Raw genomic sequence first — 21,242 nt, forward strand, 5'->3', positions numbered from 1 at the left:
GCTAGTTCTTGGACAAATTTCCTTCCTTTGACATTTGCCATAATTAGGTTTGTACTGACAACTATCTCTGTGGACCAAATTAGATGTGATTCTTGAGAATAGGCCATAAAAGTTAATGCAGCATCTTTCCTATTGGTTGTAATATCGTTGATTAAAGGCATGTGCTATCTACTTATCCCATGTCAGTCATGGAGGTGGAAGCAAAGTCCCATGTGAGGCCACATAGAGTTTTCATAATCAAGCTATCTAATCCCAGCTGCCAATACTGAGAGAGCTTGTAGAGCAAAATTTATTCCTACTATACCTGGTACAAATTCTGACTCCTGAATCTTTGCACTCCACACACATGTGCATTCGAACTGCTAAACTGTGATTCATTTAATATAAAACAAATCGTCCCTTTAACCAATGCCATTAACCTAGAGAAGACACTGGGGATTTCTCTAAAATAGATTATATATTATGACTATTTTGAGAGAAGGGCAAACTAACTCAAGAGATTCACTGGCTACCTGTTCTAGAATAAACAATAGGAATCCCAAATAAGTCAACTAACACTGACTTCCTTGAGTAGCAAATGAGAGGCACCAAGGTAGGAGGCTGGGGTCATGAGTGCTGGAGTTTGAAAGAATTAAATTTAACCTTGTTAGCTATATCTGTTTTTGTTTGTTTGTTTGTTTTGTCGGTCGCGGGGCTTGAACTCTGGGTTTGGGCTCTTTCCTTGCATTCTTCAGCTCAAGGCAAGAGCTCTACTGGTTGAGCCACAGCATCACTTCCTGTTAGCTATATCTGAATGTCTTACAGTGTCAGGAGCAAGAGAAGGTGTTGTTTCCACCATACCTTTGAGTTGATCTGCCCTCTTATTCATAACCCTACACAAGCCTCTTGCAAAGGAAGATTCACTCATCCATTCCCGAAGCAGCTGCGCCTCCTCAATCACCCAAACTTCTAAACACAGAAGAGATAGAAAGAAATGTAACCACATTTCTACAGTGTCGAGTACCCCCTACTCTACCCTATTCAGAAGCAGCTGGGTCCAAAGAGAAGAGTACAAGAATGAGATAGTTACTGTACATTTGTAATGCATCATCTTGGTTGTTCTGTTTAGGGTAGACTGGAGGGAAGCAAGGGGTGGTAGTGGAAATGAATGATGAGAGAGCCATAGGTGATACTTATTAATTTTATTTATTTTATTTTTATTTTGCATTGGGAGGTATGTCTTTTCTTATTATTGAGATAGCTTTTAAAACAACGCCTTAAAATTTATATGGCTAATAGATCGTTCCTGAATTAATTCTTTCACTTTATGTATTTTGTAATTTCTTGCCTTCCTTTAATTTTTTGTGGTGTTATTTGATTACAATATAGCATTTAAACACTTTATTTTCTTTAAAAATGTACTTCTCTAAATAGAATTTTATGTCTCTAACATAGAAAAAAGAAAAAAAAGCATTAATGTCAACTCAGTGAAATAACTATATCATCATCGTCCCTAACTCCTAATACATTTTAAACAAATGAACAAAAAAAGTAGCTTCACTGAATATGTGACAAACACTATAATCAAATCTAATCTGATTCCTGCATATCCAAGATATTTTCATAGTATACAAATATCAACTGGCCCTCAATGGTTAACACCTGTAATCTTTAGCTATTCAAGGATTTTAACTGAAGTATCACAGTCAGCCTTGGCAGAAAAGTTAGGGAGACTCAATTTCCAATTTATTAGCAAGAAGCTGGGCTGGAAGTATGTCTCAATTTGTAGAGTACCAGCAAGAAAGCTGAACAAATGCTGGGACTTTATTTCAAAATCCATTATTGGTATTGAATCACTTGGAAAACTATACTTTTAAAATCTCCATGATTAACAAATAATACATTCTGTCAGATTGATAGTTTAAAAATAACTTTTCATTTGCAACTTTAAGTTGATAAAATGGAAAGCAATAAAACTATGTATGTGCCTTTTAATTTCATGGAGGTTTGGTAGACACAGCAACCAATAGCTTATGAACTTAGTAGAGTTTGTATTAACTCCAAATCATGAAGCAATAAATACTTCCAAAGAAACAGCCAAAAGGATTCACTCCTTTGCTTTTGATGATCTCTGTGATTTTACCTTCTTAGTTGGTTCTGAGTCAAGGACTAGACCATGGTTTCTCCACTTTGCTTATCTTGATTGAATAAATAAATCTTGTAGTGATACATTTTGAAATAACATCAGGTAAATAATAAATTATTTAAAGTTAAACTGTTAGTTAATGTCACTTGGCTGTTCAAAACATGTTATTAAATTAAGAAAATTTAAGGACCACAGAGATTGATGAGTATTTTAAGGGAATAAAATTTATCTCACACAGAAGAACAAAAGGAACTAATTGGTCAGAGAATAGTCATGTTTGTGTTAATATATGTAATCTGCATACCTACTCACTTATCAATAAACTAATAGAAGATTATGAAATTAACAGTGCATGTACTGTTTAGGTAGAGGGACAAAGGGTCAAAGTAATAATGCATGTTTTAAATTTTATAATTCTTTTGAACTTTTATTTATTGTGTGTGTATATTTTATAATTACATGTGCATTTTTATGGGAGATAATTTCCACATAAAAGTGCCATATTTGAATTTAATATTTGCATTTATATTGAAAGGATAATGGCAGTATTCAACCACCTTTGTTACAGGTTGATTTTCAGTAGAGTTACAGCCAAACAGTGGCTATGAATTTCTCCATGAGGTATGAGAACAGCAGGTATGCTGGGTGCCAGTGGCTCACATCTGTAATCCTAGCTACACAGGAGGCTAGGTACATCTGAGGACTGCGATTCAAAGCCAGACCGGGCAAGAAAGTCCATGAGACTCTCATCTCCAATAAACCACCTGAAAACTGGAGTGGTGCTGTGGCACAAGTGGTAGAGAGCACCTTGAGCTGAAGAGCTCAGAATCAGGACCAGAGTTCAAGCCCCACAACTGACAAAACAACAACAACAACGCACACACACACACACACACACACACACACGCACACCTACCAGTTATGAACACAGGAATGGTCCCAAGCTAGCTTTTACTTTTACATAAAACCTAGAACAAAACTTTCAACGATTTGCATAGGTTTCTGAGAATGAAAACAGACAGCAGCCATGTTTTCCTATAGAAACTGCATACACATATGCATATTGCTATCATTTTATCTACAGCCAGCCTAATCTTGAATATCACTGGAAGAGCAGCTTCCTGGTTTCTTCTCCTAGTGAATAATTGATGTAATAAGGCATTTGTCAACATCCCACAGACTGAAACTGAATGGTAGAGTATGTCCTATTCTCCCATGAACCTCTGGGATAGCCTGGTGTGGTTGTAAAGTTCTATTGTGTTGCAAAGCAGTTTCTCTCCACAGAAGTCTAAAGCATCACAAAGGGAGAACAGCATGAAACTTATAAGAGCTTCTGTGACACATTATAGACTTGTTTAGTAAATCTTGTCTTGATTTACAAATTGACACATCTTGGCTTCCAGGAATTCCAGAAAATATATTTTCTACTCTGAAGCATAAATGAACATATGTTAGAGCAATAATTGCATATTACGTCTCCTATGTTTCTTTCCTAATCATATTAGGAGTAAGAGCAAGTGAATTCTTAGCCTATTGAATTTTTCTTAGGTTGACACAAATTATAGAGTTTAAATTTATTAAGGATTGCTAAGTTTGAATTATTCTTATGGCACTCAAGACACAATTAACTAACTCTAGGGCTGATCTTTTATATAAATGATAATTTCTCCTGCATAAAGGAAGAATGGTTCTTTTGCTGGCAAATAAAAGTCTTCTTTAATAGTATCATTTTTATTTAAAGATAATACAAAATTTAAATTGTAGTCATAAAACTACGCTTCTATACTTAATTATATTGTGTTTTCTTAGTTTCAAGAAATTATTGATTACAGAAGTGTAGTTTTGTGTCTGTCCATCTTTTGCATATGATTGCCATGTTTATTGAGATAGTCAAGTAATATTGCTCACAATGAACATATGATCTCTTTCAGTTAACCTGAAGTTTTCAGTGACTGATAGTTGGGAAATGACACTCTGAGCAATATGATGGCTGAGAAATTTCTTATCCTGAAAATGCCAATTGTTTTGTTTCAGAAATACAAGAATTCTAACTTTCCATTTTGAAAATTCTTAGAGAGTAAATATTTTAGACTCAGAAGAAAAAAAATCGATTAAACACAGCTGACAATAGTTAGGTTTCCTGCATTTGGAAACTCACGTGATACACATTGTATGGCTATAATTATTTTCCACTTGAACCTAATTGACTTTATAACTTACTCCCTAACTACATTGAACAAATAGACAAATATATAAATAAAAGTATAAGATAATAGATAGATAATAGACAGACAGATATATAGGTAGACTGAATAGGTAGGTGGGTGGATATGTGTGGCTTATTCTTTTTGTAATTTTTTTATTGTAAAGATACAGTTACAGTTATATGAGTTACATGAGAAATGTAATAAGTATATTTATTATCGAGCATTTTTACCCCCTCCTTTGGTTTTCCCCTATCATCCCTTCCCTTCCTACCTCCCCAACTCCAACCTCCCCCCACCACCAGAAGTTGTAAAATTCACTTTCAACATAGTGTCTTGTATTGTTATAAGCCTGTATCCTTGTTTCAGCATTTTGTTATTTCCCTTCCTCTCCCCCAAATTAGAAAAAATGTATATACAAGATACAGGGCACGGACATAAATACAGTGAAAACATGGGTTATACCATGGGGAAGAACATACAAAAGAAACAAAAAAAATTCACATAGTATATTAAAAACAATAGTGGCAAAGATAAAAACTCTTCTGTCCCTATCTTGGGGTTCATTTCTCTTAGCATCATCTTATTTGGTCATATTTACATAGATTTTGACCTTTTCAGTTTGTCTGGTAAGATTATCCTAGATGCATACTAGTTTTTGCAAATAAGGGAAACCATGGGACCTACGTTTCTTTGGGTCTAGCTTACTTCATCTAATATAATTATTTTCCCAAATCTTTCCATTTCCTAACAAATGGGGCAGTGTCATTCTTTGTGATGGAGGCATAGAATTCTATATATGTATATGTATATATATACATACATATGTATATATATGTACGTGCATGTATATATACATATATAAACACATATGTATACACAACATGTTGTTTATTCTTATCTGAACAGTAATGTTTGGGTTACAGCAGCTGTTATGGGGACTTACTACTACTGATAACTATTGAGTAGAGATCAGGGATGTTCTGAAATATCTTACAATGCACACATCAACCCACCTGTAAGAATTAGCTAGTCCAAGTTGTCCATAGCACAAAATAAACAAAACTTCAATTCAATAATCCAGCTGTCCTCCCCCACTCACAAAGTAGACTTGGCCTTAAACACTGAGCCTATCAATTTCTTTAAGAGCCACCTCAAGAGTCCAGAAATCATTGACCACATAATTCAAGTTAAACATGATTAAGAGTTGCATTCAATCAAACCGATTAAGTTAACAAGTCAATCAACCACAAGTCACAAATCAATGATAAAATAAGCTTTATTATCTTCAACATTTTCTTATAGGAACCATTTGCAAAATCAGGCAAGTAGAAAGAATTCTCAATGTTGAGGTATTAAAGGTAAAGACAGAATACTGAAACGCAGTTTAGACACATGATTATTAAATATGTTTTGATTCATCTTTTGTATTGCTCTGTGATAACTTGAATATATCGAGGACATTTCTTACACACATGTGCTCTGATTATATTAGCCCCCCCAAATAAATACCTATCCTCTCCTTTACATGGTATTTCATTAACACTTGAAATAACTTTAATCTAAACTGTTTTATAGGTTTTATATATTGATAATCTCCATTAAGAACAACTATAGAATTAAGACACCAACCGTTGCTTAGTTTAGCATTTTCTCATAAATTTAAAATGATGATTGTTAAGAAATTTGAACTACAAATAAAACTGTCCTTTTGCAGAATTTCATAGCATGATCTGTCTCTATATAATATACAATATAGGTAACCATAAATATTTGTGTTTTTTTGATGTAAAATCCAATCCCAAAAAACTTCTTTCTCATTACACAAATAATAATTGTTGTTGGCTAAAATTTTCTCCTATAAAAAGTTAGACATACCCTCTCTGGCATGAAAGATTGTGCAAATTTGCCCTGAAATAATTTACGTACAGATTCAATTATTTGGAGAGTTTTGCTGATATTTTGGTTGAAAGACAAATGACTTATAGACTCAAAAATATGTCTTAAACCACTTTCATGAGCCAAGGGGCAGCTCACTTCATTCATATTATTTTATAGTGTCAATACTAAATCTATCATATTCCTTTGCTGTGTTGTACACTGTGGAATTTTAGCATTATCTTTATTTATCTTTTGTAGTGCACACATAATTTTTTTAGAAGAAATGCTAATTATTTTAAAACCCATTTCTAATTCTATACTAACAGAATAATGGACATTTAGTATACATTCAGTCAAAAAGTAGCATATTCTTCCTTCCCCTAGGTCATCTTCTAGTCAGTGAATTACATTTAGAAAGATACATGTGTGGAGAACATAGAAATTGAGAAGAAAAAGAGATTTTCCTCCAAGTCTTCTGATTTTACTTTTAGTTCAATTGTTTGATTACTATGGCTTGAAGTGACTTTAAAATCTAAATTAGTTCTGTAGGTTAGTCATTGTTCATACAGTTTCAGGGTAAAAGTCAAACTGGTTAATCCCTGAAGGAAACATGTGGTGGGGGGGGGGACAAGAAGAGAGCACACACATGGTGGGAGGAAGCATGAATAAATATGGTCACTATATTTAATCTGAATTATGTAAATATTAAAGTATGTTATTTGAGGGTAGGGATCAGAAGGGAAATAATGGGATAAAATAATATGTGAGTTAGGCACTGGTGTTTAAGCCTATAATCCTATATACTCAGGAGGCTGAGATCTGAGGATCATGGTTAGAAACTAACCTGAGCAGAAAAGTCCCCAAGAGACAGTTACTTCCAATTAACAATTCAAAAACTGGAAGTGATGCTGTGGCTCAAGTGGTAGAGTGCTAGCCTTGAGCACAAAGAGGCTCAGGACAATGCCCAAGCCCACAACCAACAACAAAGCAAATAAACTAACAAAAATAAATAAGCAGATATGTGACATATATCAAGATGTCTTGTTAAATATTCTCTGACTTAGGAAATGGTAACATCTTCATACAATAAGAAAATTAAAACAAAAATATGATAAAGAACCCATGATTATAAAATATCGAAAGCTAAAGTTAAAAAAAAAAAAAAGAAGTCAAAGCCAGGCTCTGGTGGCTCATGCCTGTAATCCTAGCTACTCAAGAGGCTGAGATCTGAGTAGCACAGTTCTAAGCTAGCCTGGGCAGCAAAGTCTGAGAGACTCTTATCTCCAATATACCACTCAGAAAACCAGAACTGGCGTTGTGGCTCAAGTTGTAGAGCACTGGCCTTGACTAAGAGCTGAGGGACCAGAGTTCAAGACCCAGCAACCAACTATAAAACAAACAAACAAAAAAAGTCAAACCTAGTCAGTACTGGATCTCCTCTGGCACATGGAAGGCCTTCCATTCTCCACACTCTTAGTACTAACTAGGCTAGGAAAATAGTAAAGCAGCCTAGGGATGCTTCAAAATATACACTTCAAAATCTACATGCTCTTCTTTTGATCTTAACTTCTCATACACAAAATTTTCTTATCTAAATAGATCCAGGAAGGCATTTTTGGATCCTAGCACCTGTCTAGAGTTACAAAGCATAAATTTCCCCAGCTGTTTGTCCTTTAAACAAGTACTTGGATCTTGTTTCTGAAGTGAAAAAGAATGGATATTATGTTTTGCTTCCCCTGTGTGGAAAACATCACTGATATAAATTTTCTTGTCTAAATTTGCAATGCAAGTCATGATACCTAGAAATCCTTAATTAGTTATGGAAATTTCTGACATCATATATTTAATTAATTCTGCACATCCATAATTATTTCCTGGATTAACTTTCTGAGTTCAAACCCCACTGTCTATATGCATGTGGAACACACACAATTTAAAATAAAATAATAGAACTGACAAAACCCTCTAGTGATCACAAAGCCCCATGTAGACAAAGAAAAGATGAACAAATTCTCATTCTTGGATGATCATTTTCTTAGCAAAAACAATGAGGAATAGCATAATGTTTGTGGACTTTGTACCTACGATCAATCTTAGTATGGGTTTATCCTGTACCATTTAAGAAAATATATCACATACAAGAATGGAAGACTAATCATAGAAAAGGCTATTTATATTCTCTAATTTCTACAATACATCTGCTTGCAGAAGGAATCTACATTAGTGAGGCATGCAAGGAATCCAGAGCTCTGAAAACATTGAGTGCAATGTCAAATGCAGTAAGTTAAGCAAACCAGTCACAAGAAAGTATGGATATGAAAGGAAATAGCATGGAATTGAATGGAATTGAATTTTTTTCCTTGATGGTTGGTGTATGTTTAAAACTTTTCTTATTCACATTTGCTTCTCTTCTCTCCTAATGAGATTTATCCTTTCTTGTGTTTACTTGATTTTATTCATTATAGCACACACTAAACACATACCTTTGGTTCAGAGTATGGAGAAGATTGTTCACTACAGTAAAAGGATAAAAAATGATAGATATTTCATAAAAATAAATTCAAAAATCCAAAAGTAAAATAGTAAAATGATTCATTTTACTTATTTTTAAAATAATAACAATAACATACAGCCTAAGGAATAATCATTTAACATAGAAAATAAAGATCACTACAGACTTATGAGAGGAATAATCTAACAAAGAAATTCACTGATTTACATGTACAACTAACTACTGAAGCACTTGGTTATGTCAAGCAACTACCACAGAACATAAAGAAAGAGAGAGGCTTAATACTAACACTGAAAGTCATAAATATCACACAGCCACCAATAGTTAGATCATATAGAAATCCTCAAAGAAACAACCACCTGATTGATAAGTGGGCAAAGACTTAAAGAGAGACTTCTCTGAAGAAGAAATATGAATGGTCAATAGACACATGAAGAAATACCAACTTCTCTAGCCATAAAAGAAATGAAAATCAAAACAACATTGAGATTCCACCTCACCCCAGTTAGAATGACTATAATCAAGAAATCTAATAATGACAGATGCTGGAGGGGATGTGGCCAAAAGGGGACCCTACTGCATTGTTGGTGGGAATGTAAACTTGTTCAACCACTTTGGAAAGTAGTATGGAGGTTCCTCAAAAGACTCCACAAAAAGCTCCCCTATGACCCAGCAATCCCACTTTTGAGAGTTTATCCAAATGATCACAAACAAGGTCATACTAAAACTACCAGCAAAACTATGTTTATCCCAGCATTATTCACCATAGCTAAGATATGGAACCAACCCAGATGCCCCTCAGTAGATGAGTGGATCAAGAAAATGTCATATATATATATATATATATATATGTACACACAAACACGCACACACACACACACACACACACACACACACAATGGAATTCTATGCTTCCATCAGAAAGAAAAATACCACACCATTTGTTAGGAAATGAAAAGACTTGGAAAAAGAAAGAAACTTAGGTCCCATGGTTTCCCTTATTTGCAATAATTAGTATACATATAGGATAATCTTATCAGATGAGCTGAAAAGCTCAAAAGCCATGTACATATGACCACTTAAGATGATGCTAAGTGAAATGAACCCGAAGATATGGACACAAGAAGTCTGTCTTTATCGTTACTGTTTTTAATGTACAATGTGATTTTCTCTGTTGTTTTGGTGGTTGTTTCCTTTCTATGCTCTTTCTCCTATGGTATATCCCTTGTTGTCCTTGTACTTTATTTTGGTACCCTGCATCTTGTATATATATTTGTCTAATCTGGGAAGGGAAGGGGTAATAACAAAACGCTGAAACAAGGACACAGGATGACCCATTGCAACAAGTATATGCACAGGACAGTAGATTGGAAATGAACTTTACAACTTTAGGCAAGGGGGTGGAGCAGTTGAGGAGGAGTGGGGAGGAGTGTGGGAGGTGGGGGAGGGAAGGGATAGTAGGACAACATCAAGCGAAGGGGTAACAATGATCGACAAGTAATGTACTCATTGCCTTACTTATGTAACTGTAACCCCTCTGTACAGCATCTTTACAATAAAATGAAAATAAAGTAAAATAAAAAGACTCCACATAGAGCCCCCATATGACCCAGCAATCCCACTTTTGGGCATTTACCCAAATGATCACAAACAGGCTATACTAAAGCTACCAGCACAACTATGTTTATCACAGCATTATTCACCATAGCTAAGATATGGAACTAACCCAGATGCCCCTCAGTAGATGAACTGATGAAGAATATATATGTGTGTGTGTGTGTGTGTGTGTGTGTGTGTGTGTGTATATATATATATAGATAGATAGATAGATATCATATACCTCCATCAGAAAGAATAGTTCTGACCCATTTGTTAGGAAATGGAAAGACTTGGAAAAGAATAAATTAAGTGAAGTAAGCCAGGCCCAAAACACATTGGTCCCATGGTTTTCCTTATTTGCAATAACTAGTATATTTTTAGGACAAGCAGAAAAGGTCAAAAGATATGTACATATGACCATATAAGATGATGCTAAGCAAAATGAACCTCAAGATATGGACACAAGGGATTTTTATCTTTGTTGTTGTTGTATTTAATGTACTTATAATATACTATGTAAATTCTTTTGTTTCTTTTTTTTGTTCTTTCCCTGTGGTATAGGCCCTGTTTTCACTGTATTCAATTGTCCTGCCCTGCCTCTTGTGTATACATTTTTTTTTTAATTTAAGGATGAGGAAGGAAATAACAAAATGCTGAAACAAGGATACAGGTTTACCCATTGTAACAAGGAGATGAACAAGACACTATGTTGAGCCTGGCCCAGGTGGCTCGCACCTGTAATCCTAAGTAATTAGGAGGCTGAGATCTAAGGAACGTGGTTCAAAGCCAGCTGGGGCAGGAAAGTCCGTGAGACTCTTATCTCAATAAACCATTCAGAAAACCGGAAGTGGCACTGTGGTTCAAGCGGTAGAACTCTTGCCTTGAGCTGAAGAGGGCAGGGACAGCGCCCAAGCCCAGAGTTCAAGCCCCACGACCACCCCTCCCCAAAAACAGACTATGTTGAAAACGAACTTTACAGCTGCGGGCAGGAGGAGAATTTGGGGAGGTGGGAAGGGAAGTGATTCTAGGGGAAAAACAAAGGAGGGGGTAACAATGCTCAATAGGAAATGTACTCAACCTTACTCATCTGTTACCCCTTTGTACAGCATCTTCACAATAAAAAATGTATATTAAAAAAAGAAAAGAAATCAATACAACAGTAAAATGAAATTATACTTTTTAGAGATCTGGAGAATATGCCCTTCAGCATCTACAGAATGTGTCATACTTAGATAAGATTGTGACATAGTTTTTCAAAATTTATCATGTGGTAAGTCATAAACAAAATCTTTACAAATAAAAGAACTAAAATTATCTATTACATTTTAACTTACCTTAATAAAACAAAACAATAAATAAACAGCAAGAGACACTCTATAAATCATTCCAAAACAAATTGAAAGACTATATTCTTTCATGACCAGGATGTTATTAAAAACGTCAGAAGAGGTAAAACTTTTAAAATCCTAGAATCAAATGAAAATGAAAACACACACACACACAAAACACTACCCATTAGACACAAGGAAGCTAAGTCTAAAATAAAATTTATTGCTATAATTTTCTACAAGAAATTTTATTTTATTTTATTTTTTTTTTGGGGGGTCCGGTCGTGGGGCCTGAACTCTGGGCCTGGGCGCTGTCCCTCAGCTCTTCAGCTCAAGGCAAGCGCTCTACCACTGAGCCACCTTCTCAGCCCCAGGAAATTTTATATTTTCAAATAACTAAACAATGAATTTTCCAGGGATTAGAAGAACAAACCAAAAAAAAAAAAAGATCAAGATATTAACAGCTTGAATTCTGACTTTTCTAACTATCAAGTTCCTTAAATAATTACATTAATTATAAAAGGAAGTATCATTACTAAAATCACTTTAGAAAGCTACTATTACCCTAATAACAAAACCAATAAAGGATAAAAAAAAGATATGTATGCATTAACATAGATGAGAAAATACTCAATGGAATACTTTCAAACCAAATTGAAAAAAATTGAACAATACAATAAAATACCATACTGTGTGACCAAGTTGTTTTCCTTTTAGGGAAGCAAAGATGGCTCAACATATACAACTTAATAATTGCGATATAACACATAAAGAAATTCAAGGATAAAAGTCAGATAATAAGGTCTAGAAGTGACTAAAACATACCCCAGTATTACAAAATAAAGGAAGATGATCATAGTGAATGGCGATATTTGCAATCAATGTTTGATAAAATACATTGTCCCTTCATGGCAAAAGCCACCTAAAGTCTAGAAATAGAAAAAATATACTTTATAATGAAGGATATATATCACAAAACTATAGCTAACATTAAACTGAATGGAATTATTTATTATATACAAATATTATTCCATCTTATACTATGTATAGTCATGTTATGCATGTACATGTGCTGCATATTGCAACTTTATAGTGAAAGAATTTCTTTAAAACAAGAAGATACAGTGCCTGTTTCACCACTTTAACCCAGAACAGTCAAATGAATGAAATAAATAGAATATAAATAAGAAAGGAATAATTGAAATTAACTGTTTGCCAATGATATGATTTTACACTTTTGTGGAGAGCTGCAGGAGCCATGACCAAAGACCTCCGCAAAAAGCAACATTGTAGCTCCTTGGTTCACAGCGGGGCTCCAACCTAAGATGGCGCTGGCTCCCGCCTTCCATCTTCCCGGTGACAAGTGCTCTCTGTAAAAACAACTCCTTATATGGCTATGACTTGGCTCCTAGTTTGCTTCCCTGTTTGCAGCCCTATCGGTATATGCCACTTAGCGCTTCGGGATTGGCCATCCAGGAGGCTTATAACCGGAGCGGGGACCGATGGGAAGAAGAAGCCAGAAGAAGCAGGCAGAAGCAAGTGGGAGAGAAACTTGTTACAAGGTTCCTGAATAAACCGCATTGAGAAGAATCCCGGGTCGCATCTTCCTTGCTGGTCGAGGTGATCGCGACACACTTTAAAATCTGAAAGACTACAACAAAGCACCTTAGAACTAAGAAATCAGTACATTTAGTGGAATACAAAAACAACAAGTAAAATCAGTAGCTTTCCTGAACATTAAAAAGGAATTCGATAAAAAATACACATCAGGAAACCAATTCCATTACAACAGCAAGAGGAGAAGAAAAAAAAAAAACATTTAGGAATAAATGTAACAGTATAAAAGACGAGATAGGAATGGATGAAGAAATTAAAATGTAAATTCCACAATTACAAATAGAGAGCTAATAATTTTTAAATAGCTCTACTATCAAAAGTGACCTCTAAATTCATTATCCATCAAAATACCACTACCAATAGTATTTTTTACAGATTTTGAAAAATAATCTTGAACATCATGTGGAAGCTTAAATGACTCTGAATAGACTATGTATTTTGAACAAAATGAACTCTAATGTAGCCTTTAAAGTAACTTATTTCAACTGAGAGAGAGTGAGGAAAAGGGTGACATGGTCCAAAAAGAAATTTATACTTTACCTGACTTATATAACTTTAACCCCTCTGTACAATATCTTTATAATATTTTTATAAAAATAACTGATTTTTAAAATAAACTGCATAGCTGTAGTATCACAAAATATAGTATTGATATACAGGTACATAAATCATTGACAAAAGTGTCAAAACAAACATTGATGAGAGAAAAAGATATCTCTTTCAACATGTGCTGGTGGAAAATTGCTATCTGCATGGGGAAGACTAAAAGTGAACCCTATTTTCACACAATTCAATGATTAACTAAAACAGGATCAAAGAACTCAGTATAAAACTTCAAACTATAACTATCAGAGGAAAAGATAAAGAGAGAAACACTTCAAGAAAATATGAACTGCAAACAATTTCCTGAATAAGACTAAAGCTCAGGAAATGAAAGCAAGAAGTAATATATGAGATTACATAAAATTACAAAGCATCTGCATATATAAAGGAATAATTCACACAATGAAGGAACATCCTGTTTTGGGTAGAAAATTCCTTGCTGACAATTCATACAACGGAGGAATAATAAGCAGAATATATAAAGAACTCAAAAAAGTTAACACTGAACAGATAATCTAAGCAATAAACAAATGCTCCTTGAAGACACTTCTAAATAATATAAATATAATATAAACAAATGTAAGAAAAAATGGTTGATATCTTTAACTGTTACAGAAATAAAAGTTAAAATATCACTGATATCATCTCTCCAAGTAAAATGACTATTGTCAGATATGTGTAGCTATGTGTGTATATATATATAAATTTATGTATGTATGTATGTATGTATGTATGTATGTATGTATGCATGTGTTCATATAAATTTACTGTCCAGGAAAGTGGGAAAATGATCCTCACAATAGTGTCTGTCCCAATGTAAATTAGTACAGCTACTGTGGATAATAACATGGAGAATCTTCATTTCTGAAAAATTTAGAATAAAGCTAATATTTGAAACATTTCTACCTTTCTAGAGTATATACTTGAAAGAATTAGTCAGTCGCAATTGAGATACCTGTACACAATGTTTATGAAGGCACTACGTACATATGTTATTTTACTACATAATTTATAGTTTTTAAAACTCATAAGTATATAAATATTTACAAAAGTGGAATATGCAGATTTTAAAATATTGATAACAAAGAGCTACCCATGCAAGACGAATACCAGAGTAGGGAGCAAAACTATAGAAAGAAAATAAATGATTGTATGGTTAATTTACATTTTTAGAAAACTTTATTTTATGTGTGTTTTCTCTTTGGTTATTTTCAGTCATTTATTTGACATGTAAGCTCTTTGTAATGTGTCATTTTTCCTCATCTCCATACCCATCATTATTCTTTATCCATTTTATGCTGCTACCATAAATCCCTGAAATCTAGAAGTCTAACAATGCTTTAAAATTCTGGGTTTCAGAACAAGGAAGAGAAAGAACAACCACTTTACCAAAGAAAGGATTTATGGAGACATATGGAAATTCAACTGGCTGTTCATTGTTATGAATGGTCCACACTTAGATGCAAGGTGTGCCAGGTGGAGCAGCCTCTTTTATTATGATAACTTTATATTTCCAAAGTATTCATACCTCATTATTTTCTTCTCACTTTCAGTAAATAAAGAGTTTTAGAAGGTTTTCCCCACACCGAGCCAAGGGCAAAATCCATGAACTGCAGTAAACAATGCAAGGAATTTCATTCTCTGGATATAGAAAATTATTCTGTGGTAAAAATAGAAAAGAAAGGGATCCACTAGAGGCACTTCATAAAATGAAATATTCATTGGTTCATGAAACTAAATATACATGGGGCTGATGTAGAGATCTCTTAGAACCAGAAGTACATGGGAAATAACATATTGAAAATTAGGCCTGAGAAAATGGATCAAAGGGAACTATATATATTTAGTTGCTAGATCAGGCTATATCTAACTATGGAATTTTCATTTACATAAGCTAAAATAAATTTTCATTTTACTTTCAATCAGTTTGAGTGAAGATATCTTTCCCTTGTGACTTTAAGTTCTTTAAGTGTCCCAGTTTTTTAACCTTTCTATTGGGGACAATAAATAGTATCAAGAAAGAAGGAAGATATTGAAAGTGACATTGACTGGCAAAAGCAACTTATTACTTGATTTATTTTGTGAGTAATAGCTTCCAGAGTACATATATATATATATATATATATATATATATATATCTATCTCAATAGTCTGCATGTTGTCCTGTTATACATGAAGAAATAAGTATGAAAGAGGCCAAGCAGGAAAGTGACCTTTTATTATTCACCTGCAACAGGTGTTGAAGTTACCTTGCTTATCTTTAACGGTCTAGGGAGCCTAGGATAGAATAAAAATGAATTCCGTAAACTAGGCTATCATTATCATTTCCATTGTCGTTTATTGTTATTAATACTACTACTACTACTATTATTATTTTTGGTGAATATTGAGGATTGAACTCAGAGCCTTTCCATTATTTAGCATGCACTTCTACTACTTGAGCTAAATCTCTGATCCCTATCAATTATTTCAATGGTGACGTGTATTTCTTAAAGTTATAATACAATTTTGGGAGTTCAGCATAAGATTTGCCTGTTGTGTAAACCAACTGTTAGCATGTAATGTGATTCTGTCTTCTTATAGATCTTTGACAAAATGTTTAAAAATAAATTTATAAAGTAGTCAATCATTCAAGCAACCATGAATCAATTGATATATCAAGATGAAATAATATACATGTATACCCTAGTTATAGGAATATGTTGGTAAACATTGCTGACTGATACTCCAAGTGTAATTGCAACATGAATATTGTCTGTTATTGTTTATATTGAGCAAGGCAAAGTGAAATGTCAACATTTCTTGAAGCTTTGTTTATTCGTTAATGACATGATCCACTTTACTCAGAGTACAGCTTAGAAATGCTGAAAATATATTACTCATTTTTGCAATACAAACAATTAAATAAGTAAATACACAGTGTTCTTTTTAAAACATGATACTTAGCTTAATTGTGCAGGAGGATTTCATTGTGACACATCCATGACAGCATGCACTGTACCCCAGTCTCATTCCTTCCGTTGCTCTCCATCACACCCCTCCATGTTCTTAGAAGTTTCAATGTTTTATCTTTGTCTATGCATACAAGTGCAATATATCTACTCTCATTTATCTTCATTTTGCCATATTCCATTCTCTGCTGCCTACCCCAAAACTGAGTTGGTTTTACTTTCCCATCTTCCCTTTGTTATTGTCATTGTGTGTGTGTGTGTGTGTACACGAATAGTGCAACAAGGTTTCTCACCATAGTATCCTGCTTAATCATATATTATATATTAATCAAAACAAGTCCTTCTATTGCTCTCTCTTTCCTTATCATCAATTCCTATTCTTCATCAGCTTTAAGTGAGATTTCTTATGTAATTCTCATGGTCTTATGGTCTTTGGTATTGTTTGCCTCGTTCATTCTTCCCTAGGCTCCCAGTTCCCAAACAGTTTTATCATTAATCTGAATAGATAGCTACATGGTTAGATAGATAGTTAGATATATACATACATACATAGATACATAGATAGATACATAGATACATAAATAGATAGATAGATACATACATAGATACATAAATACATAGATCTCTTATATTTTAGGTCTAAATTTCATAAATGAAAGAGAACATGTAATATTTGGCTTTTTGGCTTTGGTTTATTTCCTTAACATGATGATCTTTAGTTCCATCCATTTTCCTGCAAATGACATAATTTCATTTTTCTTTATCATACATTATGGTATATATGACCTTATTTTATCAACCCATCATTTATCTGGTACCGCAAAATGATTCCAGTTTTATTATTGTTAGCACAGCAGCAATAAATAAGGAAATACAGACATCTTTCTTGTATATTGATGTAAACTTTGTCAGATATGTTTCCTTTCTGACAAACATTCTGACTGGGGTAAAATGGATGTTTCATGTACTGTTGATTTGTGTTTCCTTTATGGCAAAGGATAGTTCTTCTTGTGTATATTAGCTATTTGAATTTCTTCTTCTGAGAATTGTCATTCAACTCCTTTGCTCATTTATTAATTAGGCCATTTGTTTTTGCCTGCTTAGTTTTTTTTTAGCTTTCAGTATTTTCTGGATATTAATTCTTTGTTGAATAGTTGACAAAGATTTTTTTTCTTCTTCTATGAGTTTTCCCTTTTTTCTGATCATTATTTCTTTTGATGATCAGAGACTTAAATTTGATGCAGGCCAATGTGCTTCCTTCCAGGGTAAATAGAGTCTTATTCAGAAAATTATTAACTGTGATTGTATCTTCCAGATTTTTCTCTAAGCTTCCCTGTAGCAACTTTCGAACCTCAGATCTTCATTTAGATATTTGATCCAGATGTATTTGTACAGGATGAGAAATATTAGTCAAGTTTATTCTCCTGCATGAAGATAACTATTTTTTTAACACCATTTGTTAAAAAGGCTGTTATTTCAGCATTGTATGTTTTTTGGCATATAAAGTTTGGCTATAGCTATGGGGTTTTATTTCTAGATCTTTAAAATTAAGGTCTTATTTTTTTTTGTCGGTCATGGGTCTTAAACTCCTCCTGAGCGATGTCCCTCAGCTCTTCAGCTCAAGGCTAGCGCACTACGACTTGAGCTACAACACCACTTGCGGTTTTTCTGGAGGTTTATTGGAGATAAGAGTTTCACGGACTTTTCTGCCTGGGCTGGCTTTGAACCCTGATCCTCAGATATCAGCCTCCTCAGTAGCTAGGATACAGGAGTGAGCCACTGGTGCCCAGCCAAATTAATTTCTTTTTAATTTAATCTTTTATTAATACTTTATAATTTTTGTCAAGTTTGCACACTCAGTAATTTATGGAACTTTATAAATTCTTAGTGTAACTACACACATAGTGGTCAATTTTAATTTACAATATGGAACAACTACATGCTCTTAGAGGTAGCAAAAGAATCTTATGATCTTAGTTCATGAAACCTCAAGGCAGTAAATGACTACGTATGGTACATAGTATTAGTCAAATATCATAACTTATCTAAAGACAAAAAGGTTTGTCCAGATTACAAGCAGGTATTCACAGGATACCTGTGAAAGGAGTGGCAATATATTTAGTCTCTTCCCTTTTGCTTATCATGTGCAAATTTACTGTTTTCCTGACCTTTTTTGAAACTTCTAGGTTGATTGGAACCATTACAAAAAGAATTTGTGATCTCCAAGACTAGGAAATGTTTCTTCCTTCCTTCCTTCCTTCCTTCCTTTCTTTCTTTCTTTCTTTCTTTCTTTCTTTCTTTCTTTCTTTCTTTCTTTCTTTCTTTCTTTCTTCTTCCTTTTGTCCTTTCTTCCTTTCTTTTTCTTTCTCTCTCTCTTCCTCCTTTTCTCTCTCCTTCCCTCCCTCCCTTTTCTTCCTTCCTAGTTTCCTTCTTTCCTTCCTTTCCTTCGTTCCCTCCTTCCTTCCTTCCTTCTTTCTTTCTTTTCTTCCTTTCTTTCTTTTTCTTTTTCTCTCTTCCTCCCTTTCTCCCTCCTTCCCTCCCTCCCTTTCCTTCCTTCCTAGTTTCCTTCTTTCCTTTCCTCCCTTCCTTCCTTCCTCCCTTCTTTCCTTCCTTCCTTTTTTTTCACTTGTTCCTTTCAAATGGAAGGACTGATTGAAAAGAATCCTCAAATTAATCACAAACAGAACACAATTATTTTTGTATTTTTCTGGTTCCTGTCTAAACTAACTTGCCTTCAGGTTGTTATTGTTGTTTGATTGTTTATTGGTCTGTTTTATTTGGCAACACATTCATAGACTCTTCTTGTTAGGGGGTCTTATCAGGATTTGAAAAGACTCCAAGCTGATTTCCCACATATTCTTTGTTATAGAAGTTGTATGTACTTGTTTATTTTTTTCATGACAAATTATTAAAGTGAATGCCAATTACAACAAAACACTAAATCTCTTTCATTCTAGGAAATTGGTTTACATTTGTTTATTTTTTTATTTTTCAAACAAGATCTAGACATCACTGTAGCCTGCTGAGATCACTATTGCAAACAATAGCAAGCTTCTCAAGAAATTTTCAGTAGTCCATTTCTTTACACTTGTTGAGAAGCTGATAAACCCAGTAATTTTCCTTAGATGCAAGTGTGTGTGTGTGTGTGTGTGTGAGTGTGTGTGTTATGAATGAGAGAAAGAATTATCAGGCCACTTTTTTCCAAACAAATCTTCCATACAGAGTCTTCTGTCACTTGCAAAGTTCTTCAACTTACTATATTCTCAAAGTGTGTTAAAAAAATTCTTATTTGATCTTTAACTTCATCTTTGTAAAAAAAAATATACATAGTACATTGCATTCTTGGGAATGCAGTAATTTTCTAAGATATTTTAAACAAAAATCAAATTTTAGCCCATTTCCCCACTAAGTGGGGGGATTTTAGCCCCATTAATAACATTAAGTATGTTTATACTGTAGATTAAACAAAAATTATACATACATAAAAAAGAAAATTATCATATGTATATTCATTCATTTTAGAATTTTAAAACATGGGCAAGATATCATAGTTGTTAAAATTCAAATTCATCTTAATTGGATTTTACAGAAAAAAATAGTTCTAAACATTTTATTTTTTGCTTCATTCCAAAGAGGGGGAGGAAACTTGGAAATTAACCCACTACCTTTTATTTCCTTCTACGATTTGAGTACCTTGCCTATATCATTTACTTTATGTGTTATGGACATTATTTCCTGTTAGCCAATCAAATTTTTATTCTGATTTTAACACATTATGTTCTTTTCTATGAACATATGGTTCCCCTTAAGGAATGGACCACTCTTAAAAATATGTGAGTGGGAGCTGGGAAGTTGGGTCAATCAATGGTAGAGTTGCATGCAGGAGGCCCTGGTTTCAATTCCTCAGCACCACATAAACAGATAAAAACAAATTGTTAAAAAAAAAACAAAAAAACAAATTGTTTAAATAGGGATACAGGTGGACCCATTGCAACAATGATATGTACAAGATGTTATGTCGAAAAATGAACTTTATAATTTTGGTGTTGGGGGCCTATTGTGCGGGGGGAGATAAGAAGGGATGGGAAGAGGAAACAAAGGAGGAGGCAAAAATGCTTGATAAGAAATGTACTCATTATCTTGCCCATGTAATTGTAACCATTTTGTACTGCATTTTCACACACACACACACACAAAAAGCTGGAGGTGGTGCTGTGGCTTAAGTGATAGGGTGCTAGCCTTGATCTGAAGAGCTGAGGGTTAGTGCCCAGGCCCAGAGTTAAGCCCCCCATTACTGACCAAAAAAAAATAAAATGGGGGTATATTTTTATTGTTTTGATCAAACCTAATATGTATCCTTGTATCTTTGATTTTAATAATCTCCTTTCAGTAATCACAGTGATACTGCCTCTTAGTTTATGC

Source organism: Dipodomys ordii, unplaced genomic scaffold (genome assembly GCF_000151885.1).
Source record: "Dipodomys ordii isolate 6190 unplaced genomic scaffold, Dord_2.0 Scaffold192, whole genome shotgun sequence".
Taxonomy (NCBI): Eukaryota; Metazoa; Chordata; class Mammalia; order Rodentia; family Heteromyidae; genus Dipodomys; species Dipodomys ordii.